Source organism: Centroberyx gerrardi, chromosome 16 (assembly GCF_048128805.1).
Source record: "Centroberyx gerrardi isolate f3 chromosome 16, fCenGer3.hap1.cur.20231027, whole genome shotgun sequence".
Taxonomy (NCBI): Eukaryota; Metazoa; Chordata; class Actinopteri; order Beryciformes; family Berycidae; genus Centroberyx; species Centroberyx gerrardi.
Window position 1 is genome coordinate 20,110,595 of NC_136012.1, and position 26,458 is coordinate 20,137,052.

Consider the following 26,458-nt stretch of genomic DNA (forward strand, 5'->3'; position numbering starts at 1 on the left):
AATTCCCCTTTAGGCTGAGAAGTGAGCTTACTATGATGAAGTGTGCGTGTGTGTGTGTGTGTGTGTGTGTGTCATGGGGTGGCTTGCATGCGTGTGTGTGTTTGTGTGTACTCTTGTGTATTAAGAGTGTCTTTGCTGGGTCATTGCCCCTGTCTGCTGTGCTACTCATGTGTCTGCAGCCTGATGGATGGTGTGTTTTAGCGTCAACATCTGGCCAGAGGGAAGGGAGATGTCAGTGAATATCACTCCCCAGGGGAGGGAGGAAATAAGTACCAGGAGGCAGGGTGGAGACGCAAGGCTCTGGGCAGGAGGGCAGCAGGGTAAATGGAGGAAAGGAAAATGCTGAACTAAGTGACCCACATTAGGCTACATGGCTTCAGGCTTTAGGACAGAAGAAATATCATAAATGAAAAAGGCCTGAGCTTACATAAAGGATGCATTAACAAGATGCCCCATTAATGGTATAGTGAGCCAAGAAAAGACAGGACCATTAGAATACACTATGAGACTCAGTGGGTCATTAAAACGCCATCTAACTGCCTTGGACCTAAAACCAACTAATGCATCTATAGCATGGATTTCCCTGGAGAATGTAGGGTAATGTGTGCAGAATATGATACCCCATATTATAAGTAAGACAAGTCAATAACACAGTCACTCAACCAGCAAAACTATGTTAGCTGTAAAAGTCGAGATTGCAGCAGAATGGGGAACAGACAAACTCTAAAGAGAGGATGTGATGATATATCCTAAACCTGAGCTATTGAGATGGACAATGATTGCTGGATTCCTCCAATCAGACAAATGGACACATCGTTTGAACAGTGTGTAATATTTCTTCAGAAGAAATCCTGATAATCTGTGGCTTTGTTCTGTGGTTTGTTGGCATTCTAACTGATTTTCCCACTGGTGCATCACTAAACAATGTGAAGATGAATGCTGACAACACTTTAACAACATTGTAATTTGTGTATCTTATATAGAATTTATGCCTCATGTGGTTTGTGGATGCTAAAAACAAACAAATGAATGTCTTTGCAACAAAACTAATTGAAAAGCAACCAAAAATCACATGAGAATTTGAGTAATAAATCAAAGTCCATCTCTAGTCTGGAAGCCCAAAGCTTCTCAGACTAAAACTAAAAGCAGGTCTGCCTCCATTCAATAGCATTGATTGAGACCACACAGTGTGGCGGCAGTGATCTCAGATAATTGTGCTCTACAGTAGAAGCTACAGCCTAAGTCAGCTACAGCAATCATAGAGTATTAAGGTAACAAAGTCTGTCACAACACACAAACATGAGAGCAGCAACGAGAGAGAAACTCATTGTTCATTTCATTTAGTTTGAGAGGAATGTCGGAGCCTAACTTCAGACCACCCAATGTGTCATGCAGTTTCTTTTTGCTCAGCAAATAAACTGATCTGATGCCAAACAATTACTCTTCCTCTCCGGTTCCTTCAGTTTCTCTTAAATGCTTATATTTACGTTACAAGCATTTATCTGACCCTCTTATCCAGAATGACTTACAAACAAGCAGGTATTGGGTTCAGTGTCCTGCACCTATTGCCTGCTCATCCATCCTGGTGGTTGATCCCTCTTTGACTCGGCCCGCCCAAGTTTTCTTCTATTTTTTCCTATTAAGGTTTTCTTGGGAGTTTTTCCTTCCTATGCACTGATGGTCCAAGGTTGGTAGACTAGACTATCTAGCTTAGGTAGGTGCTTGTTTTGCTTCCTTGTGTTTTGTTTTGCTGCATGCTGTGTTAGATCATCTTGTTCTGTGATTGATTGTTGATTAGTTAACTCTAGGCAGGCTCATTCCTTACAGTCTATGGCTAATTCTCTGTAATGTCCTTTGAGACATGCTTGTGATGAAGGGCTATATAAATAAATGAACTTGAACTTAAAGGACACTTCAGCAGGACACACTGGCTGTTGTGGGGATCGAAGCTGTGACTTTGAGTCACAAGACAGTGTTTTTAACCACTAGACCACTCTGCTGCAATGATTCTCTCAGTAAAGCTTTTCTTCTATTTTTCTATAGCTCCTACCCTCACTCAACAATGAATAAACCCCATGGTATGAATAATGTAGACCATGAAGATATGTGCATCTGCACAGTATTGTTTGAGAGTATGTGCTGAAGTGGGAGGATGGCATTAGCAGTGGACCATTAATCTTCGCTAGCATTGAAAAACATGTAGAGACCAATGTAGATTAGCCTGTGTTCATTCATCTGAAGAAGACAAAGGGCCAGGCGGTGACACACAACATTAACATATCACTGACCTCAGAAGTAAATTTGCTTCTCTCCGACTTTTCCACTCCATTACTGAACCAGGGCCATCTGTCCACAAAGACTCTTTCAGTTTAACAGATTTGTCGCATCAAGCAGAGCGGTTGAGCACATTCACTTATCAGGCCAAGGGTTTAAAAGGTGTTTAGTGTCAACTCCCCACCCACCTAAACAACAAAAGCCCTTAAAATGCAAGGGAAGTACTGTAGCATTATAGAGGACTACTGAATATTCCTCAAGCGATCCATGTCCTTTTCAGTTTTGAATCTTCAACAAAAAACATTTGCTTTGAAACCAGTACTAGGGACAGAGATAATGATGCAGTCTTATGTCACCCTTTGCCTACAGACAGACAATTTAAAAATCTGCAGCCTCAAGAAATTGCAGTGGGAAAGAAAACAGATAAAAAGAGCAGTTAATGCTAAATTGCTAGAAGGATGGGCCAAATTTATACCCCATCTGGCCGACAGACACAACACCAACAAAACACGTGCACAAACGGGTGCACGGGCATACACACACCTTCATATGAACAACAAAGACAATTCAATTTTACAAGGTTGTGAGCTGGCAGTTGGTCTTCCCTATTGAATTAATGCTGTAAAATGAAAACATTTATTCACGATAATCAGTTTAAGTTCAGCAGAGAGAACAGGGAGCAAGAAATCCCAAAGCTGTTGTCCAATTACAAAACATGAAGCCCAGGGTTCCTAGTTTATATTCTTCCACTCAAAATAGCTTACCATTCTACTCTCACACTCTTATGTAGAGCCCCCTTCTGTCTAAGTTTACTTCCAACCAGATCTAAACCCCAGCAGACTTTACTCATTAGTACACAGAGAACTGACCAATAGTGCAAAATTATACAGACAATCTGCAATCTGCTGACAATAGACTTGATTTTCTTTTTCTCATCTGAATGGTATCACTGCACAGCCAAACTACCGCTCCTTCTGAGGATTTTATCAAATGAAACATTCATCAGGAGATTTTTGTGATGTACCAACCATTTTTAACAACCATTTGTTGTTAAAGAAAAAGCCCCTTCTCGCCTCTCTGGGTTTGGGCTGAAAAAAACAAAACATTCCCTTAATCAGTTGCTTCCTATCCAGAGATCAAAGACTTCTAATGATGGATTATAAGGGAAAAGATAGGAGTCATATTTTCCACCCACAATCTATTAGTGATGCAGGTCAAAAGTCCCATTCTGATACCACTCAGCATCATGCTGCATTGCAACCACTCCACCAACGGAGAATCAATAAATAATTCCAGGCTGGCCTCTATGGGTCACAGTAAAGTGATGTGGCACTGTGTCCTGTGTGGTGACAGCTGGCAAGTCACCCCGCGGGATCCGAAATTAGCCTCCAGTCACCTGAAAGGTTACTGATCAAACCAAGTCACAAGACCTCCGTGAGGTGTTGCTGGAAAAGTTCCCGTACAGATCAGTCACCACAATGAAGTGAGATGTTGCTCTATTGATAGCCTGGAGTGTCCATCAGAACAAGAGAACATGTTTTGGCCCAAGACCATGGGCACTCGCACCACACTACCTAAAAAAGGTTGTGTAGTGATGAATGCCCTTTGCAGATGAATAAACAAGGTGTCTGACGGATCCGGCTTAGCAAAGGAAAGTAAAGCATGCCAAGCAGCTGCAGTATTCTCGTAGGCCATTAGCATAGCTTTTCACTTCCTGGGTATTTATAGCAAAGACACAGAGAGAGTGGCTGAAACAACAGGCAGTAGATACAAGTGCAAGGAACCCAAGACCCTTTTATTATCAACTGCACTGTCCTAAAGGCTAATCTCCCTCATTTAACAAGGAAAATTAATAGTTGAGAACATCTGGCTCTGTTTCCAAAGCTTGTGTTTGCTTTAAAGGGAAAGCCAAGCCGGATTTGATGGGTTGTTTCTGCCACAGCGCTGTGGCAGAGACAAGAGACAAGAGACAAATTCAGGTCAGTCAGTCAGGGGTGTGCCATCACAATTTGTCATGGAGAGCCGAATATGCATGTTTTCATTCCAACCAAAGACTACACCAGGGGCGTCATGTATAAAAGACTGCGCAGCTTTCATACTGAAAGATGGCGTACTCACAAAATTTGAAAAGTACGTACGCACAGAAATCTCCACATGTATAAAACCGTGCGCACGCCAGGTCCTGCGCACCTTTCCTTTATACATCCCAATCAACGTGAAATTGAGCGCATATGCAGGAGCCTCTCACCCCGCCTTGTCTCCTCCCAGAATTAACTATGCAAATGACTATAAATACGCCCCTCTTGTCACCTTCTTGTCAAAAACGATGGTGAATGTGCCTGTGTTCAGTGCCCCCCTCTCCAAATATTTCCAATGTGCTTTTACGCATGCAGTGTTATTGTAAATAAAGGTAAAATTGCACAATTCAACTGATTCAAAGATTAAAAACAAAACCATATAATGTGACATTAATGTGACGTGTTCGCAGCGCTGCCGCTCCAAATATGGCAATGTGCTTTTCCATTTGTGGCATTTCTTTCTACACTATTTTTTGTTTTGTTTTACGCACGGGTTTTTACGCATGGGCCTTTTCTTTCCTACCGTTCAGTCCCGCAGTCACCGCACAGCTTCGGTGTTTGTGTGAGCAGGTACTACACACAAATCGTTTGGACATCACACAGTTGTTCCAGGACTTATTCCGAGTGCATCTGCCCACCCGACACAGCGTTTTCTTCCCAGGAGAGATGGATCTGTGCGCCTCGCCTCCTGTGCGCCATGGATCTCTGTGCGCCTCGGCAACTGTACAGTCCCTGACGTGCGTTAACATCTCCATGTCACATAAACAAAGAAAACTGTCCAGTTTACTGGCGATCTTGGTTTTGGCACTGTGAGTAAAGCACGTCATCTGTGGGAAATTAGTTTCACTAGGTTTTCATTGCGCTCAATAAGCCAGACCTACTTGAAGCGAGCCGGAGGGCGCACAAACCAACGCAGCGATATAGAGGATTTAGAGAGGAGTGCCTGTATCTATTTCCTGAGTGGCTTTTTTCATTCATTTGACACCCTCGTATTTAGGACAAGTTATGGAGGGTGGGAAAAATAACATTTTCCTCCAGTGTTGGGGGAACTATAAATTGGAAATGACGATGCCAGTTGGGTTTTGGCCTTTCTGATGTTAAACATTATCCACATAAATGATCAAACTATTATGGTGTATCAGCGGACATAATTATGGTTTTTCATAGACTACTTCATAGACATAGCACAGTAACTGGAGTGGAAACGTTATTTTGAAACATTTGGCGAGTTTCAGTAGGCTACTTTGTAGTTTGGCGTCGCCAACTGACCGAGCAAGACAAGAGTTTGCGGGACGGCCCGCACATTCTCACGGCTGGTCTAGAGTTTGCGGCACGGCCCGCACATTCTCACGTCATGTTCATTTTTATACATCCCGCGTATGCGTGAAAACCAGCGTACGCAACCTTTTTGTACGTGCGCACCGTTTATACATGAGGCCCCAGGTGATTTCACTGTTTAACAGATCTTCAACCAGAGAGGGGGAAACTAATCACTGAAATCAGCTGGTGCAGTCTTCGGTTGGAATGAAAACCTGTAGGCCCTTCATTTGCCTATCCCTGGTTTACAGTTACACAAGTTATTTTCTTCCAAATTGTCAGTTCTTTATTGAGCCTTATCTAATTAATAAAATAAAGCAAAAGTTGTAGAATTGTGTACTGACAAGTTCTCAAGTTCAGTATTTTTTTTATGAAAATCGAACTTTAAGTTTTTCCCTCAATCCTATTTGCGTATTCGGAAAGAACTTTACATCACCACAAATACACTTTGGGTGACTAAACACAATCTATATAAAGTTTATTTGTATAGCACACAAAAACAGAGTTAAAAAGTGCTTCACATAAAACTGAAAAGGAAAATAGCAAAAATAAAATCAGCAGACAGAATAAAACACATGGTAAAACAAAGCTTGACATGAATTTAAATGCAAGTGCAATGAAAAATAAAACAATATAACAATACCTACAATAACAACAATAACAACAATATCTATACTTGTTCTAGTTCATGAGTGAGGGATTTCAGCCAGGTGAGGCAAGACATCTGCTTTCTTTCTCTCAAAGCCCAACAGAGACAAAGACAGCAGCCCAGTGAACGGCAGCGACTGGCAAAGCTTCCAAACAAGTGTATCAGGAGCTGTTTCAGTGTGTGTGACCATGCAGAGCTGTTAAGAATGTGTGGTGACATGAAGGCTTAGAGAGGACTGACTATGCCAAGTACGGTGGCCATGGTGACACTGTTACCCCTGCTGACCTGTATCCATTGGCAGCGATACTGGCTGCTGTTGTTCAGTTTGACTGTTTCCATGGAGATCTGCCAAATGCCGAGATTGAGGATCTCTGCTGGGTGAACTGTCAGCTCTGTTCTCCACACAAGAGGAGCAGACATCACATTCACCAACAAGCATACACAAAACAGACACTTACAATTTCTCTGCCGTATACTGTATGTTTGTGTCTCTCAACAGATACAAACACTTGCATGCTATAAAACGCGCACTTCAGCACATCTCCTGATCCAGCACTGTTGACTTTGTGAGAAAAACACATTTAAAGCGATGAGAGAAACCCCTGCGCCTACTTTATGCTGTCGTTCATGCAGAGCATTTGGTAGTGTTCTTTTAGAAAAAGGTCAACTGGAGATTTTATGCCACTGAAGCATTAATAAGAGAGCAGAGGCTGTGGTGAATGTGATTCCTGGGATGAGACTGCCACTTTTGCGAAGATTTAGGGGGAGTCTAATAAGGTAAAAGAAGCAAATCCTTCACCCTCCTTCACTTCCTAGGGAGAGAATTTGCTTATGTGCCATCAAATAGCCTAAAATGGTGCAAACGTATTAACTTTTACCTTATATGAACTCATATGGAACTCTCTGGACTTCAGCCAAATGTTGTTGATTCCACATTGGAGAAATCGGAGCCTTATGAATGGGAAATTGGAATGAGTATTTGTGACAGAAAAAAGAAAGCGGCCGTCTGCCAAAAGTAGACTGAACATCGGCATTGCCTTTCAAAGATGAAAAGCACTTCAAGCTGAGAAGGGACTGAAGAGCGATGCAGATGTGGCTCTTCTTCTTTTGGACTGGCTGGTCTCGTTGTTTATTCGTCGCAGTCTACATTGAGTAACTTTATTATGCTGGGCCAGTCCCCAACTTGAGTAGCAGCTTGTTAGAACTATTGCTAAGTACTAACGTAGGTCTAGCACTAACGTTCCTGTAAGCAGTTGCTGTTTTTTTTTATCAATATAACATTAGTACTGGTTATGTATTTGCTTGTGTCAATCAACTGTAGGAAATATGCAGTAACAAGTGCACTAGTGCTTTCTACAGATTGGAAACTAACACCAAAGTGCTGTGGTAGCACAGTGTTGTAACTAAGAGAATCACTGAACACAATATTTAATTCATACATTGACTTAGCCACTACAGTTAAAAAAATCACTGAGCTAATAATTTAATAAAACATTTTTGACATTTACATACTGTAGATATTACTGTCTCTGTAGAAATGGTTGCTCTGAGGCACCAGCTTAAATTCTGGTGCTGCGTTATTTGTAGCTGCTTAACTAGTCTCAGTAGAAAAGCCCATGCTTTTGTTTGGGGATGTGGCAGGTGAGTCAGTCAAGTGATGTCAATGTACTGGTGACTGCTGCAAAGGAATCACAGGAAATATAGTGCAAAACACCACAACAATGACCACTTATCACCAAACATGTTGCCAAAATAAAAAACAAAAATCACGTGGATTATCACCCAAAATGGATCAAATATGAAGATTGTTGGGCCAATTCTGGGGAGACAAAAAGCAAGAAATTGCAGGAAAACACAAATCTCCATTTAGAAATGAATGGCATTTATGTTTCCAAACTAAAAAAACGACTAATTCATTTCCTTGGCTACATTGTGATGTTTGTAGCAGCAACAGTCACGCCTTTATTGTAGTGTTAGCATGTCTCATCAGAACCACACCAATACAATAATGAGAATATCCAACATTTTGCATCTTTAAGTAAATGTCAGACCACCAATCAAGGTTAATATCATAAGAGGAAAGTTGAAGAAATAATGTTCTTACAGTTGGGGCTTTGGTAAAGGTTAATCTATTCCCTGCTGTTTATGTGACATTTTGAAATGATGCTAGCTTTGAAATATTTCACTGTGCATTTACAAATTGTCCCCTGCTGAGCATGTGACATAAAGTCAACTTATACAGCGTCCTATGAAGCACATGATGACACACACAGGCCGCAATCCAAAACACAAAGGGCTGTTAATGTGGAGGGAAGGAAAAGCGGTTTGCGGTTTCAATTAAATTTTATGTTTCGTTCCTAAGAACATGAAAGCATGTCAATAACTCCAGCGTCCACTTCTGCTGTGCTTCCCACATGAGCTCAGGTTTACTAGAGTCCTACCAGACCAGAATCATGTCATCACTATTCATTACACCAGTGACAAGGAAAGAATTCCTCCTCAGCCCCCCTCTGTCATTCCTGCAGGCCTCGGGGAATTCACGGAAGGTTAATTTATTTAAATCTCCCATCCACTCAGCTCTATTCCATTTAACCCAACTAATGAATCTTTGGTTTGCAGTTTAATCCGCTTTCTACTGCCAAAAGGTCCATGTCCTTTCTGCAACGCTGTGAGTGTGTATGTGCGTTTAAAGATAACATAGCAGTTGATAAGGTCACATAGGCTTCTATGGATGCAGTGTACGTATGCGTGAACACCATGTCTTCCCCTTTGTAGATAAATAAGCATGCACAGTGCCTTGTTAGTGCATCGCATAACCTTGGTCAAATCAATCTAAGAGCCACTCAAGGTAGGAAGCAATGAAGTCAAAACGCAGGACCCTCCCAAGAGCTTTTCTACCATCCTCAAGGTCCTGTAATGTCTAAGCTCTTGGTCTGAAACAGTTTCCCATCTGTCCTCTCCCCTGAATGTATCCTTTAGTACAGAATGTGGTCATACTTCTGTGATCATATCAACAATTAGGCTGCTGTACAAGGAGATCTTGGCTGTATGGACAAGTACTGTATCATCATTACAGCATGTCATGTCAGTGTTACGATTGGCACAGATGTTCTAATGCTAATGGTTTTGGAAAGGCTCGCCCTTCAGTTTAACAGTCGGTGAAGCTATTAGCAGTCTGTTGGAGAGACCTTCCAGCCTAAGTCAATGTGTTTTGTGTTCCAGAGGTCTGGTTAATGAGAGGCTCAACGGAGGAGCAGGAGTCACTATCAGCACACTGGCTCCCATGTACCTCAACACTGGCAGGCTGGGTGAGGTGTGTGTGTGTGTGTGTGTGTGTGTGTGTGTGTGTGTGTGTGTGTGTGTGTGTGTGTGTGTGTGTGTTCGAACATCCTCCAACAACGGCAGTCTGTGAGTGGTCATCTCTAAAAGACACTTGGCTGGCTCACTGACTAAATGTTTATTCTCTGCTGAGTCTATTAGTGCTTTCTCTGATGAGGGGATTCGCTTCAATACATCAGCTTCTGAGACTTCAGATTGGCCCAAACTGCTGTAGCGTAAGCTCATTTGAAAGAGGAAAGCACTGTAGCAGTGTGTCTCTTTGGGGTCCGACATGCAACCTTTGGCTGACAGAGCACTAATTTACAATGTGCAGCTGGGAGAAACAGCTAGAGAATTGATGCATGGTTCTCTGAACCCTGTGACAGACAGTATTTAAAAAGGAAAGGTGGGTGCTGCTCGAGAGCAAGATGCTTTATGGGATCAAGTCATGCCTCCTGATGAAGCTGGGTAACACTGGTGACTGCCTGGTCTTTTAAGGCTACAAATGTATATCACCATCTTTGTCTGCTTGCGTTCTTGCATCTCTTTTTCTCTTACCATCCCTCTTTCTGCATTGTTAGTTTCTCTTAATTTTGTCTTTGTCTCTCTCTTACTCAAATGCAAAGTCACCATCTCCCTCCCTCATTATCTGTCATTTTTTCTGGCTGTCTGGACTTGACTGGCCAAAGTTGTCCACAATCAACAATCTCCAGAGGTAAATACTGGTCTCAAAGTACGCTCCTCCATAATTTGCTTTACACCATGTGACTTTTTTGCAGGGAATGGACAGGAACAGGGGCGACAAGAGATTTATGATGAGCAGCTGTCAGACTCCAATTGTCACAAGGTTGAAAAGGCAACAAGATGTATCCAGCACCAGCATATTGCCAGTACAAGTACAATTTAGTCTTCCAACAGTACTACAGTATCCTGTGTACGGCAGCAGCTCGTTGAGGTTCTGGCATACTGGAGGAAATCCATATTTAAAAAAATGAATCACTCATTTAGTGACTTTTTTCAAATCTCTATTGTTTCCATTTGTACACAATACAATTAAAAACACTGGAGAGAATTATCTAGGCTCATCAATATTTAGAATTACAAATTATAAAAGAGGAAAGGAACACTGGGCAAATAAGGCTAACACTCCAAAAGGGTCAGTGTTTTGTTAAAGATGAAAATGTATTTCTTGGATTAAGGTCTTTCCTTACTTAATTTCCTGTATTCTTAATGCTAGTTTGTAATAAAGCCTCAAGTTCCACAAACAGGGAACTTCTTCACCCAAAGAAAATAATCTGTTTTCAGACAGAACTGAATAAAGCTGAGCAAGCACCTAATATTTAGTGCTACCAAGATTCTCTCAGCTCAATATACACCATGTAACAATCTTATATCACCAGTTTTCATCCCACTTGGCTTTTTTCTTTTCTTTTTTTTCAATCTTCTTCTTCTGTCTGATCTGTCTACAGTCTTAACTTATATCTTAGAATAATGGATCACTCTTTCCTCTGCAGATTTCAGTCTATTTACGTATTTTAGTGTATTAGGAGATGTTTCGCAGGTTTTCTCACTTTTGATGCAGGATTGGAAAGGGTCGTGAATTGAGGTCATGTTAATGCCAAGCCTACATTACTTCTAAAGCCGTGGTTCAATCTCCATTTGATGGAAGGCGATTAGCATTTACTCTCATTAAAAATAATCACCACCTTGATGTCTAGATTAATCCATAGATAGCTATACGGAGAGAGAGAGAGCAGGTTAACAGGGTAAAGTTAAAAACGAGTTGAAAAACTGAAGCAAAATGTAAGATTGAGCCCTGCCACGTTACAATTACTGTTGTAAGAGGCTGAATAAGACGATGGCGAAAATCCATGTAAAATGCATCATGTCAAATAGCCTTTCCAAGAAATTAATTTGCCTGAGTCATAGTAGGTGTCACAACTTCACAGATTTCTCAGCAAACCATGTTTCAGTTTGGTTTAAAATGCACGCCTACACCTTGTCAGCACACCTCAGAACATCCCACGGATATTCTGAAATTACTTTTCATGGCGAGTGGAAAAGAAGTCATATTCCCTTGTGTGACAATTAATACTTGTTAAGAATGTTTCTTAGTTGTTTGTATTGTCTTGTACATAAAGCATCCTTTCTCTCTCTCTCTCTCTTTCCCTCTCTCTCTGAGATGAGGATGAGTGTGATTGAATCTGTCTCCAAATGTATCAGACCCCCTGAGTGACAATACAAGAGAGATCTCAGTGCTCTAGATCCAACAGACCTTTTTCAAAACACAATGTTTTCTCCTTTGAAGCTATTTCAGGATGTAGTTACCGTACAGGTCTGGAGAAAAGAATTGCCAGATGGCTGCTTGTCATCCTCCATGAGTTGGAGCTCTCCGCTCCGGTCCAGGATGCTGAAGTCCTCACTGTGGAGTCTGATGTTGATCACGATCTACACTGCTAACAGGGACACATATGCTGCCTTGATAACCACTGATAAGCATGCAACTGATACTATTCTTTGCTTTCATTAGTCACAGCTCCAACTTGTGGATAATTCTGTGCAAACCATTTTGCATCCCTGCTTGCAAGTTTTCAATTGCGGATGCAGTTTAGCAGTTGTAGATTAAGTTGTGATCAGTGATTACTGTGCAATATGATATTCTTTTCCCCCATCTATGGACATTTTTGTGGCAGCCATTTTGACCATCCCTGCTTGTAAGCTTTCACTTGTGGATATACATCAGTGCGAGTTAACACAAACCACAGGCTACAGTGTTTAGAAAGCCATTTCCCATCTTTGCACCAAAACCGCCATGACATCAGATGATATAAAAAAAAACATGGTCATTTTATATTAACTGGGAATAAACGGATGAATAATTAATCTCTAACCATATTTGTCAATATTGCCATGGCTTAACAAACGACAAATATATAATCGAGACACTTCTGTTCTTCCAAAACAACATGACCACGACCACTGTTAAGAGTGAAGTGATGCGTAGAGACTGTTGTTTTTTGTCCCTTTTCCCCCTCACTAAGCACAGACACGCTAACTTTTGGAGCTGCGAGTGCAAAAAACAATGTTTAGTCACACATGAGAGTGCTAATGGACCCTGTGGCAGATAATGTCAGCACTCATTGTCTGAAGTCTCTGTTGTTTTGTCACTGGAAAATGGGAGGGAAGGTGTTTGTGGCAAAGAGGGTTTTAACGTGCCAGAAGAAATTATTCAGCGAAGCAAGAGAAGCTTTTTCCTGTAATGACCAGGGAGACAAGTCAGGGGGAATCTATTCCAAAGCTGCCACAGTGAAATCTAAGGCATAAATAAAGCAAATAGCCAAAGTAGGGCATAAGAGCACAAAATGGCATCTTTGTTGTACTTCAGGGAGGCTTGGAGCAGTTGGGGTCACAACAGGTTGCACTCAGTCAAGTAAACACCCACTTAGGAACGCAATGATTTATTCGATTTATTCAAATGCCTTGAGTTTCCACTAATGCATGCTGAAACTAAGCAGTGAGTCATTTAAAGAGAGAAAGATAGTGACAAAGAGCAAAGTGAGTCATCATTCTAATGTGACCCTTGGTGCAAACTTCACAGGCAAACTACACCGCAGTATGAAAGAGAAGCCATGTGTCAAATGCTGTATAGTAAGTCAACACAGCAACAAGACAGACAGAAAGCTGATAACTTGCCTTGTCTGAAGATACAGAGCGTATTCTTAAAACTTTTTAAATTAGAGGTGCACCGATTTCTAGTTTCGGGACCAGTGCCGATCCAGCACTCAAGTACTTGCACTCACATCAGCAGATGAAGCTATCCTAATATCAATACCTGACTGGCTTGTGCTTTGGCACAATGAAATACTGTTCCAGTGTGAGGAAAACTGTCTGCAGTGTGGTGGTTGTTGGAGGTCAGTAAAGCACACTGCTTCACTGACCTCAAAGAACCAGCTGTGCCAAGGAAAGGTTTCTCTGGCAGTGCTGAAAGTGCAGGCTCCTGTATTGTTGAGGAGAGGTGAAGCTAATACTGTGTCAAGCCAGCCAGAGTTAGATAGAATAACACCAGAGGTGAGACTGGCTTCAGAATAAAAGCATACAATTTGCCACTGTCATTTTTCAAAACAAACACACAAAAAATAAATAAATTAATTAATTAATTAAGTGATGTTATGAACAGAACATCTTGGAAAAACAAATGTACTTTCATTCAGTACATTCCCCCTTAAATATAATGTAGGCTATAATTTGACTTTGGAACATTGTATAAATCAAAAAACATTGCAAAACATGTAGGTCAATAAGGGTTTCATTTTGAAAGTTTTCATCAGAATATTTTGTTATTCTTCTGACTTGACCCTGTTAGGCCAACTTGACTAAAATGAAAATGCTGAAATGCTGTTGTTTGTGAAAAAGAACATTCCACTAAAATGGGAAGCTAGTATATCCTCCAGCCTGTTATGTAATCTATTTTCTATATTATTATTTAACATTACTTTCTCATAATTGATTGAGAATTGTTACACAATGCTCAGTGCATAATGTGATAAACACATTTATAACAATTTAGATTGGTATATCAGCTTATCTTCTTCTAGTAATTGATACTTGTATCAGTTCTGAAAAACTATGCAGGCGACTATCCAGGTGTGCAAGAACTTGTGTTTAATTTCATAGTTTTAATGTCCTACATGAAATCAACAGTGCCTAACAGTTGTGTGTCTAGTCTACAATGATTCAAGATGTTCAATCAGTCACTTGCAGACAGTATTTGCTCTGATATTTAGACCTGTATGCTTTAATTGTATCTGTTCAGCTCTCAAAAATTGTATATACGTATGTGTATTCAGAGAGTTACACATTAATGATTGACTACGCTAACAGTAACATTGGTTTGAAAAAAACAGTTCAAATGTTATAATAGGCTCATGATCGGCAACTACTGCTCAAGACACAATGTCTACCCATTTGATGTTAGTTCACATCACAGCTTTGCCTCATCAAATCTGTCCTCTTCCTGCTCAATCGCCCTTGCCAACAAGAACCAGAATAGCACACATTTTCTGAGCCCATTATTCTTCATAGTCTCCTGTTTCATTATGGTGAAGCCAAAATCCCTTTTGTGAAATATAAAATCGCATTGGTTGTTCTGAAAACTGCCTGTAAATAATCCAAGCCGTCTGCTTGGTTTCTGCGAGAATGTTTTAACTATACCTCTGCCTCCATGCAGTCGGCAAAAGCCAGAGAGAAAAATAGTCCACTACAAAACAAGTAAATCTCAAGTTTTTCTGCAATTTATGTCTACTTCATGGAACCAAATGAATTAAAAACAAAAACAACCTAAAATAGAGTTAATGAATTCTGTATGTAGAGGATCAACATCAGGAAGATTCTGCATCTTTAATCTTCAATCTTCATTGCCAAAGGAAATGCTACTCAGACTAATTTACACTGGTTCTCAGGAGGCTGCAGTCATCACTTGTCCTGTCCACTGTTAAGTACTTTGTCCTAACAGGAGAGTGAACAATGGTGTGTCAGTGCTGTAGACATTTCATATATTCAGACAGTCAGTCTCAGAGTGTTTGTTCTGACAGCAGGAGAAGGTAATCCTCAGCTTATTTGGTGGCTCTAAATGAGGTCCAAAAACAAAAACACAGGCTCCCTGTATTGCTCCAGTGAACACCTCTCCAAAACACACAGATGAAGTTGGATTCTCAGCTATTTTAGTTCCCAATCTTCAACTCCACAGAGAATAGAGAATTGAGTACTTCCTGAGCTACTCTCCCGTTCCTTTTCTTGTTCTGACCCAGTGGAGGAAATGTGTGGCACAAATGTGGCATGACAGCCTTGAGTGGTCAGATAACCATCTGTTGGCTCCTTTGAAATCAGTTATACATTCCCAGCTGTTTGCACTTCCCATGCTTTCACTCAGGAGACTGGCTATAGTGGTTTGAGAATTAAAACAAATAACGCTGTGGCAGCACGACATATTCCTCTCTGACTCCACTCAGTGGCCGAGTCTTGTTGACAGCAACTATAGAACCAGGACAGGAAATGACCTTTCCAGACAGTAAACTGCTTGGTCATGGAAGCCATCAGGACAAAGACAATTAGCCAGTCCATTTATCATGCTTATCCGGCTATAGGAGAGGCGACCAAGCCTACAAAATGAGTCCTTCAACACTAATACAACTTAAGCTCCATCTTAGACCAGATATCCATTAAGAGATCTAATGTACTGAACAAATGCATTGACAGTAGAAAGCTTTTTAATGTTGGAAGCAGGGTTGACAGTGCGGCACTTCCTTGATTTGATTCTGTGCGCTCACAGTAGGACACTTTAACCAGGCCAAGTCTCCAGGTGTGATGAAAGATGTGGGCTATTTTACTGTAATGAAATTAAAAGAAATATTGAAGTCTTGTGTTCCTCTGCCCATACACATGGTCCCTAAAAAGGTAGTTAACTAAAAATAGGATATTATCTCAATATGTCCTAACTTTACTCTGATAGGACCACCAAATTACTTCAGGCACGTCACACAGGCGCAGATGCAATACACTAAAACTAATGGATGGCAGGATCTGGATGTCATGAAGGAACACTACAAACAGATATCAAGACTACATAATGTACTACATCTGGGCAGTGCTGATGATTTGTGGAGGCATTATAGATAGATTAGCAAGGACGTTTTATTATGAGGGACTGGCCTTAGTGAAACCCCAACATGGTCATACCACTAAGTACCTCAAAACCCTCCTGTAACCATCCTGTCCCACAACAGCTGGGAAATGGCCTTGGCTATTTCTGTGTGATGGACCATAGCAGACCCCTAATCCTGTCTGTATTAAAAGCCCACCACCAACACCGTAGATCTGACCACCATGGTGGACCATAGTAAGACCACTGATGACTAACTGCTAATGCCACAATGCCACTCCAGCTATGGAATGCGTACAGTGGAATATTTTGGAGAGCAAGGCTGTTTATCATCTATGCACACTACGCTACAATATTAAATAATATAAATGTTCAAATAGAAAGTGTAAGCTGCTTTTTATTCACTCGAAAAGGAGCCCCTAGGGAAGTGTGAATAGCATCTGATGATTTGAGAAACTACTGAAATAACTGTACTGATTCTTTTGATTCTTTTCAGTCTGACACCAAACCCAATACATCTTAAGCTTAACAAATTCAAAGATTTATATCTGATATACTGTTGGAATATGTTCCTGAGGGCTTCAATGGGGTAGAGGGGGCCCTCTAAACTGTAATTTAAGATACTCATTCTTGGCTGCACAGGTCTGAAATGGCTCCACAGGAGTTATGATTGTCAATGCAAATGAATGTGGCATTGCATTACGGCAGGGTTCTGCACTGGTTCCCTTTGTGTCATTTTATGACTCTTATAAACCATGGTCTCCATCCGTCTAAGCACAGTGTGTTGTGCGATATGAGGCAGCAGGCTGCTAGGGCACAGACTATACCTGTTGAGAAGGGAATTATGGCTGTATGCTAGACCTGGGTCAAATAACCATTTGAAACAAATTAACTATTTTTTTTAGAATAGTGTGATCTTTTCTGGCAAAATGTAAGTTTCCCAAGAGTGTAAATTCTTTTTCCACTTGAAACAACCCAAGTATAATGCATATGATTTAACATGCTTGGTTTATGCTACAATGAGCCCTCTGAACTAGTTATTTTATGTTGTCACAAGAACTCAGACAACCTGTTTTATTACTTTCGAGGGCAGATGCTTTTGGCCCTTCAGGCTGTTGTGAAAAAAAAGGCAGAAGTTGGCATCAAAATCCGCTTCTTTATTTAGCAGGGGCACTGAGGCAAAAAGCTAGATAATTAACAGTGACAAAAAGCCATCTAAATAAAGAGACGGCATGCAGGGTTGTCAGGTTTGAGCAGACTTTGCCTCACAGACTCTCTTCTCTCCCAGCCGCCTTGATGAGGTCAAATCAAGCCAACTCCAGCTGCCGCCCAGTGCCAAGTCCTCTGACTACCACCAACAACACACTCTTGAAATGAGTGAAAAAGAAGCAAATGTCTCAGCCAATTAAGCAGAGCAGTACAGTAAAGCCAGTGCCAGGAACAGGTCATAACAGAACAGGGTAAGAATGACTGACGTCTATGTTTGCGCCAGTCAATTGTAGATCTTAACACCACCTGCCCTGACACACCCAGGACCTGACATGGAAGAGTTTACCCACAGGCAACATGGACGAAGCTTAGCATCCAAAGACAATTAAACACAACCCTGCACCTTTAAGCAGCTAGGGACTGAGCTCTCCCTGACATCCACATCAAAGAAGACTCGGTGCGTCACTCACACACAGAAACCCACTCCATCAGAGAATACAAATTCTGCTACCCACATTGCTCTCACCCAATGAATCCCTCCTTTAAAATTAATTTGCTGTTAAAAAAAGCATTCTCTCTTGAGTGCTGTTGGAGAGGTGTCTCCATCTTCCCTTTTCTTTTGGCGGTGTTGTTGGCTAATGAGGGCCTGGTTGTGACGCTGATGCAGACAGCTCTGCTCTTGAAAAGCCTTTGTCAAAATATTGCTCCAGGGGGGATTTGAGCAGCTAGTTCCCCACAGGAACCGGTCTTTCGTGGGCATATCTCTCATCTCCACACTGCTCCGTTTTCCTGCAGGCTATATGTCCAACTGCTAAGTCACTGGCGAGCCACATTTAGCCCTGTCACTTGTCAATAAAAGGGATTGAATGGATAACAATTTGACAAAATATGAAATGTACCAACATCTATTGCCAGGAGGAGTAGTGGTAGGCTAAATGGTACACTGCTATGGATATAGCTTTACAGGTTTCTGTTCTAAATTTGCACATTAAGAAATGCAACAGATAACTTTACAACAACAATATTTAATAGTTTTTCTTGCATGAACTGTGATGGATGATTTGGGGAAGTTTTAATGCCTCACCATTCAGCACTCTCCTAATCCATTTATTATATGGTTAAAACAAACAATGACAATACAGTTGTCAATAAAGTATCAGGGCAAATCCTGTGGGAATTCCCCATCACTCAACAGTTTGTGCTCAGCTATGTTCATGTCTCCTATTATAAAACTTCTCTAGAGTCATCATTTTTTCTTACAAGACTTCTGGACAGCTGCCATACCTCAGTACCTCTCACCACCTTGGCGATGACATGCCCTGGCCTCTCAATAAGGAAACAAGGAGTAAGTTGAGCAAACAAGATGAATCCCTTCCATTAACAGACGGACTGTGGGCTCTCCTGCCATCCCCTCATTAATTATCTGGTCTTACAGGAAGATTAGAGGAGAGAAACCAAGCCAACAGCCAGACTCCACTGAGTGGGCCTCCCCTGTTTAATTACCAAAGCAGCACAAACACAAGAAGCCCCATAGATCATGCAACAGGATAGCTCCAGAGGCTCTGCTCTGGCCGAGCTTGGCTCCGCTCCTCTATTCTTTATTTCTCCATCCTACCTCTCCTTGTTCCATCTATCCATCCATCACTCTCCATCACACCTGACAGGCTGGGGATTGTACTCACACTGTTAGCTAATGGCCAGCATGCTTGAAGAGGAAAAGGGGAAGGTGGGGTGAGAGAAGAACGGGTTAGTGTAAAAATTAGCACACATCAAGAATTTGTATGGCGTTCACCTCCTCATATGCCGTATGGCTCTTCTCTGCTCTTCTCTGCCCATAAACAACCACAGAAGTAGGCTCTTCACCCTTGGAACAGCTACATCTATAGATTGAGTTAAAGCCTACACAATAGTAAGGCAGAATAAATGGGCCGATGGCACAAAAGTCATGACTATGAAGCTTTACAATGCATCAATGTGTGGCAGTAAAACAACATAGCTACAGAGGCAAGATGACCATTTCCCCTTAGGAATGAGTAGAGTCGATCTGTAGTACAGCCACAGTAAAAAGTGCAGTACAGCAGAAAGATCTGATTCCCCCTCCCCTCCATCCTTCCTCTTCCCCACACAGTGTCTAGACAGCTGCAGGGGTAGAGGCTGATCCTGGATGCCCCACTACTTCCTTACTATAAATCTTTCATCTCTCAAGACAGGAGAACACACACATCTGATCACAGCAGAGGTGACTGATGTGGAGTTGTCAGAATCTCAGCAGTATCCATTCCCATACAGCCTATTACAGTAAACACACAGACAAAGCACCCCCCCTATACACACACACACACACACACACACAATTGTAGGCCAGCAGCATGTGTGCGGCACCGGAGTTGTGCGTGTGTGTTCAAGTCAAATTGCAAAGAGCTTGATGAAATGAATACTGATGCAGCTCAGAGAGTTGCGGTTGCTGGGAGCTTCATTCCAACAGATTGATTTGAGAATGGGCTTGTGTGTTAATTGGCAGTAGAGATGAGTGGTCTGTCTAAAAGTTCCAGCGAAAACCCATGCTCATTATTTTGTCTTTCTGTCCTAGAGTGTGAGTAGTGCGATGCTTTCCAACAGGGAAAAAACTTGTTACTAGACCACATAGTCAAATTCTCAAAGGGAGTGGAATTCCCCTTTAACACTGAGGATGTTAAGACACTTGAGATGAAATGTTTAATCAAAGCTGACACTCATCCCCATCAAGAAACTAATGAAAGAAAGATTTTTCAATATACAACAGATCAAAGCGCTCATTACAGACTCTCTGGTCTTGCAAAGATTCTGCTACTGCATCTGCTACATGAGATTTACGCTACTAGATCCAAGTTTATCATTGGTCCATAATCTAGCTGGAACTGGGCCGTGTAAAGTCTGTAAACAAATGCAGAAGCACTGTAAATGATCTTCTTGAATAAGCCAATCAGGAATTGAGAACATCAACAACAGTCCTAAAATTAGAGACATGGGAATCCAACTCAAACTGGGGATTGGTTCTGATGGATATTAGCTTCAATGCTGACTCATACAGTGTTGCTCTGAACTTAAAAATTAAGTGAGCTTTGTAGTTGCGCTATCAAATACAAGCTAAAAAATGTTTGCTGTAACCCTTTTTCAATCTTTACATCTTTATAGTTCATGGTGTAATGTTTCTCTTACCTCTGGCTATAGGAATCCCTGGTGAATGTTCACAAGTAGAAGCCCAGCTGTAATAAGGGATAAAAATCTACTCTTGTAGCACAATTTCAAAGCTGAAATTCAGTGATATTCTCCTTCAACCTCATTGCCGCTCACCCCAAAAATAGTCTTAGATTCTTTCATATGATATAAAAAAGGTTATTAAACATAAACTTATTCATATTGCGCTTTTCTTTGCAAGTTACAATGTGCTTTACAACAAAATAGAAGAAAGCATGGCATGCACTCCAGGCACAAAGATGTTTGTTAAAATTTGTTTTTAACTTGGAAGAAGATCAATTATAAGAGTTGTTAATCTAGAACTGCCAAAAGCACTTTGCCTGTAGACCTAAAGCTTCTTCACTTCTGTTCATAGGGAGTTAGACAAAAACTTTAGGAATACATTGAATATGAACTTGAATTGAACCAAAACAATACATCTCTTAGCATGCATATCATGCATGTGTTAATAATGAATTATCCTACATAAAAAAAGTTAATCATTGGCAGATTTAATCCTATCCTCAGCGGCGTGACAAAACAGTATGGTTTGTAGAGATTAATATGGATAGGAAGAGTGATTGAGTGTTTTAAGAGAAAATATATAATTTTACATGGAGTGTCAATTCTGCAGGAGGGACTAAATTGAGAGCTGCCTCCTGCTGCGCTGAGAAGATGTTATCATCATCTTCAATCTATCCAATGAGATGATCCAGTGGCAACCAACAATACAGTGACACAATCACGCCTCAACATCTGCCAGTGGTACCTGCAAGCATCACTCACAACTTCATCAGTCACGAGACTCTTCCGCTTCCAATACATCTTTTCCTTTTGAAATCAGTAACACTAACATGCTCCAGTGGCCTTCAGAAAGGGAATTTATCATTCTGCTGTTGACCAAATTTGGCCCTGCCCAGGCAGTACAGGCCCCAGTAGGAGGGGTTACGCCCATACACATGCTGTTGATTTATCGGCATGACATATTGGACTTTGCAAAATAAAATATATCACTCTGCTTCAAGAGAAAGAATCCATTTATCTGCAGAAAGCTGCCAACTGATCCTCACATGGACAAGCAGACAAAAAGAATACAATGTAGTATAAATAAGGACTCGAACCCATTCATGTGTGTATTATAGTATTTATAGTGCATACCTTGAACTATGAATTGACATGGCGTGTAGTTGTTACTTGAAAAGACTTCTATAACTCTTCCATAACAATAAATGTAGATCACAGCAATGAAATCTTTCATCGGTGCAGTTCAAGGCAGGGTTGTCCAAGAGAAATACGCTTTTTAGACACCATTTCATTACCGCACTAGCAGCCTGCGGTACCGCTACAGTTTTGATGCCTCAGAGAACAGCTAGCCTAATACAGCTTTTTATTGAGGTATCCAGGAGGTTCCATTAAGCCCAGGCAACGCTGTGGGATCCCTGGTTTGCCCATTGGTGGTGCTGAGCTGCGCTGAGCTGCGCTGAGCCGCAGTGTTCGGCTCCTGGGGCCCGGTCCAATTTTCTCACAGTATAGCTTCGGTCCAGAGAGCACACTAACAGGCTAAAGCTCAACACCAGCATAAAAGCAAAAGCACTCACTGGAGGCCTGAATATGCAAGTCGTTGGTGCAACCCTCTACCGGGAGACAACAATTAATCCTCATATCACTCTACCTCCTTGACTCATATTTAGACAAGAGAGGATGACTGAGAGCTAATGCTTTGGTTCTAGGAGAAGAAGATGTGAAAAAGACCAAAGATTCTCATGAGCCACTCATCCCACCCACACACACTCTTCACCAATGACCCCTCCATGACTCAGGAGAATTCACATTTGTCTGGCAGGGAGAAAACAAGTACATAACAGAGTAAACAGGATGAAATACACTCACATGAAATAAGTGGTTTAGAGGCATGAGTTCCACATAAAGCACAAAAAGGGAACAAGATAGAATGAGAGAGAGAGACAATGGGAATAAGCAAGCAAGAGCGAGCAATTGAGTGAAAAAGACAGTTTGGTTGAACCAAGAAAAGGCAGAGAGGCTGATGAAGACAAAAAGCTAATTCTCTCCTACAGTGCTAGACTGTACTTGCACACACACTTCATTCAATCCAGGACGCAGCAAGCCTATTTAAACAAAACAAAACAAAACAACAACAGCAAAACACTCCTAGTATTTCACAGTCGGTTTCACCTATGAGCTCAGATGTCTAGCAATAGCAATTGTCTTGTCAAACAAAAAGGTCAAAAATAATTTGCTCTCCAACAGTTTATCTGAGGTGAAAGCATAGTGCGGATGTTGCCATGAGTCCCTGCTGCACCAGTTCCTCACTCCCACCAAAACCCTCTGACAAACGGCCTACCAGTCTCTGAAATATGACCCATAAAGCCCAATGCCACTATAAACCTGGAGCCACTAGCTGATTTGTGAATCCAATTACCTCCCTCTCTGTAATGGGTGTGTTCAGTGCCATGATGTTAAGTCAGCTGTTGTCAGCATCCTGTCCTTAAAGCTCCAACCTCCACAGAGAACAACATTCAGCATCCGGGACAGATCATCTAAACAACCAACTTGAGTTACAGCACCCCAGGGAAGGCCCACAGCCATCTAGAGAACATCAAAAGTTCAAGCAATAATTTTCAGCGCTAAAGCCTCGGTTAGGTTTTTAAGTCAGGTCAGTTGTTGGGGCGGGGGTGGGATGGTGGTGGGGAGGGTGCTAAAATGTTACTTGGGAAACAATCAGGTATTGTTGGTCGCATAAAGCTCAGTTAAGCTCCCTGGCACAATCAATGAGGGGGAGTTGAGATTAAACCATTGAAAGATTTACACAGCTGGGCTCTGATGGAGTCGGCCTGCTGGCAGAGGGTGTTGAAGAATGAATAGTAGATGGGGCAAAGAGCCTGGGGGGGGGGGGCTGGATTTCTGCTCCCCAATCACAGGTATGTTTACTTTGGTCATTTGTTTTTGAAATGCCGTTGCATAATGCCATCAGCAGCAGACTTTTCTCTTAACTTGTGAAACTGTGAGAGACATAGGAACAAAGAGAGGGAGTGTGATTTGAATCCAGAGCTCTTCTACTGACACCGACAACAGTTCAATAGAAGCAATCCTTTGTATAACTGCAATATGTTGTGCTATAGGGATCTTCCTGCCTTGTTCAGGCTTTATCGACTTCCATGTGTATGTATGATTAAAAGCTATCGGGTAGCCAGCCAAAGAGAAAAATAATACAATGCACAAATGTATGCATTAGGTGTAGTTATTGTTTTTATTTTTATTTGATTTTTTTAATATCACATCAGGACTTCCGTACTGAGGCAGGGCTCGTTGCACATGTACTTGCTGTATGTAAGTATTTTTACTCTGGACATCAATGGAAACTGCTCTGCATTTCATCATTGCATTTCCACCCTTTGCTAAAATGTTTTTCATGCAAAGCTTGCGAACTGGAAGAGCTGCCAAACAGGTGCAGTAGCATTTCACTTTGGCACTAGCCATATTTTTAATTTCCCTCACCGTCCACTCAGAGTGGCTGTTTGATATGATCCCCGCAAAGTTAGTTGACACTTGCCTGAGGGGATAAATGTGTAATTTGTGCTCCAGCCACAACGACTAGTGCCACATTTGTAAACAAGAGTAAATAAATAGCATAGTAGTGTACTGTGGTGTTTTTAATAGAAAACAGAACACAAAATTTTCATGGTATTGAAAATGATCACATTCAGGCGGCCTGATTAAGGACAGTTTCCCATATTAAAAACAAACATTGTGAAGTAACCAGCTGGGAAGAAGTCAGTGGTCGGTTATCTGAAGGACCTTTAACAATCATAGACAATTAACTATGTAGACTTGTACTGGACTGATAAAATAACTGGAATCAATAATGCCATGAATGGTTATCCAGCAAATTCAATGTGCATATACAGTATTGTATGGAGATTTGAAACGACAGATGTGAAGAATTTATGACTTAAGACACATACTGTTTCAAATGCTAAATGAATAGACCAGATAGACCCATTTTAATATATTGTATGAAAGCACGAGACAGCAAGAGACCATGAAAGGAAAGAGTCTGGATTTGTACTTAAGTCGTCTATATTGATGTCCTCAACTCAACTCTCCACAAACATGAGACCAGGGGAGAGCTTAAGCTGACCCAAATGCTGACCTCAGCTTGCATTCCAATGGTCCAAAATAGATAGAGCTATAATTTAAAGAACCCAATTGAAAACTACACCCTATTCCTTGGCCAAAATGTTACACTGGTGTTGTATCATTCCTCATAAATGCTGACCTCCCATCCCTCAAGGAGAAAGGGGAAAAAAAGCAACTGAACAAATATTGGTCAGTAAGATGTGCTGAGTGCAGAAAAAGCTGTGCATTTATCCAACAGCAGGGGTCTGACTCTAGCCACGCTCAGTGCAGTCAACAGGCAAGTACAGGGCTTCCTTTGAGCTAAAACACCAACCCTTCAGAGCAACTCCAATGACATTTTAGATAGGGTGTTTTTCGCATTATGAAAGGCCCCTCACAGTGGGGATCTGTAAGAGTTTGTTGATGTAAAATGGAAAGAAACACCCCAAATAAGAATCACCACAAAAAATGTGTCTCATGCAAATGGAAAATTCCTGGGTTACCCGACCTCTGCCGCTTCCTTTCCACAGAACATTCTTTAAGTTCTCATGTAAACAGGGTTCATAATATAAAGTTATTACTCTTGCAGACTTTCTACCAACTCTTCATGTTGAAATCATTTCAACATGGCAGAGGGGAAAGTATGGGGGCACTTTCTTTCATTACACACTGAGAGAGCTGTCTTTCATTCAGTGCCAAAATGCCCCCCATAAGACAGACAGCATGCAGAGAGCCTCTGCTGCCATATTAATAATGCATTCTTGGTTACATTCTGTCCATCCTTTCTGGTACCATTTTGTTTTTCATGACGTTTCTCTTTTTTCCCCCTCAAGCCATTCCTCCTTCCTAAAGTAAGAGCCACATAAATCTGGGCTCTCAGTCTCTATTACAGTAGAGCGATGGCTGCTTTCCAGAGAAGCAATCTCAGTGGACACCCCTGTTCCCTGGTCCAAACCACTGAACCACAGCTTCAGCTTCCTCCATTCTCTCTATAGGGGAAATGTTCAACATATCAATGTTTGGTGGAGAACAGATGTGGGCCAGGAGGGCTAAATTTCCTGCATAGCCATAAATTTCTACGACAGCAGCCAAACCGTAATAAATGTCATGGAATGCCTTACAATCATTTATGCTCCTGAAAAATAAATCTACGGTATGTGGAATGGTTGCTCCTTATGATATTTAAAGACCAAAGCAAGACAATCCATACAAAATGCAGCATTTACATAAAACAGAGTTGGAGGGTTAATTTATCATCTAATAAAGCTTACATAAAGGAGGTGTTCTTTCTGTATTATCAATGCTAACCCTGCAAATCTATTGTAGTGCACTCTTGGAAGCAGTACTGGACACAGGCAACTTCAGAGATGTACAGCAGTAGTGTCCTACATCCCTTTGGTGATCCATCACGGCCCGTGCTGTGCTACTTCCAATTGCCTCTCCTGGAGGTGCTGGTAAAGGAAAAAATGCCACAGTAAAAACAAAAACTCAGGTTCATTTTGTCTCTGGAGAGGGCCAATATCTCTCCGGCTGTTTCACCCAGAGAGTTCTCCTCTTCTTCTTCCATCCCTCAGGACACACAAGTGGGACAATCCAGGAGAA

The 26,458-nt window shown here is 41.4% G+C and overlaps 1 protein-coding gene across 2 annotated transcripts in view; it reads right to left on the bottom strand.

Annotated features, from left to right (window-relative positions):
• enox2 (ecto-NOX disulfide-thiol exchanger 2) overlaps positions 1 to 26,458 on the bottom strand; it is a 168,888-nt gene that overhangs the window by 84,470 nt on the left and 57,960 nt on the right. The window lies entirely within an intron of this gene.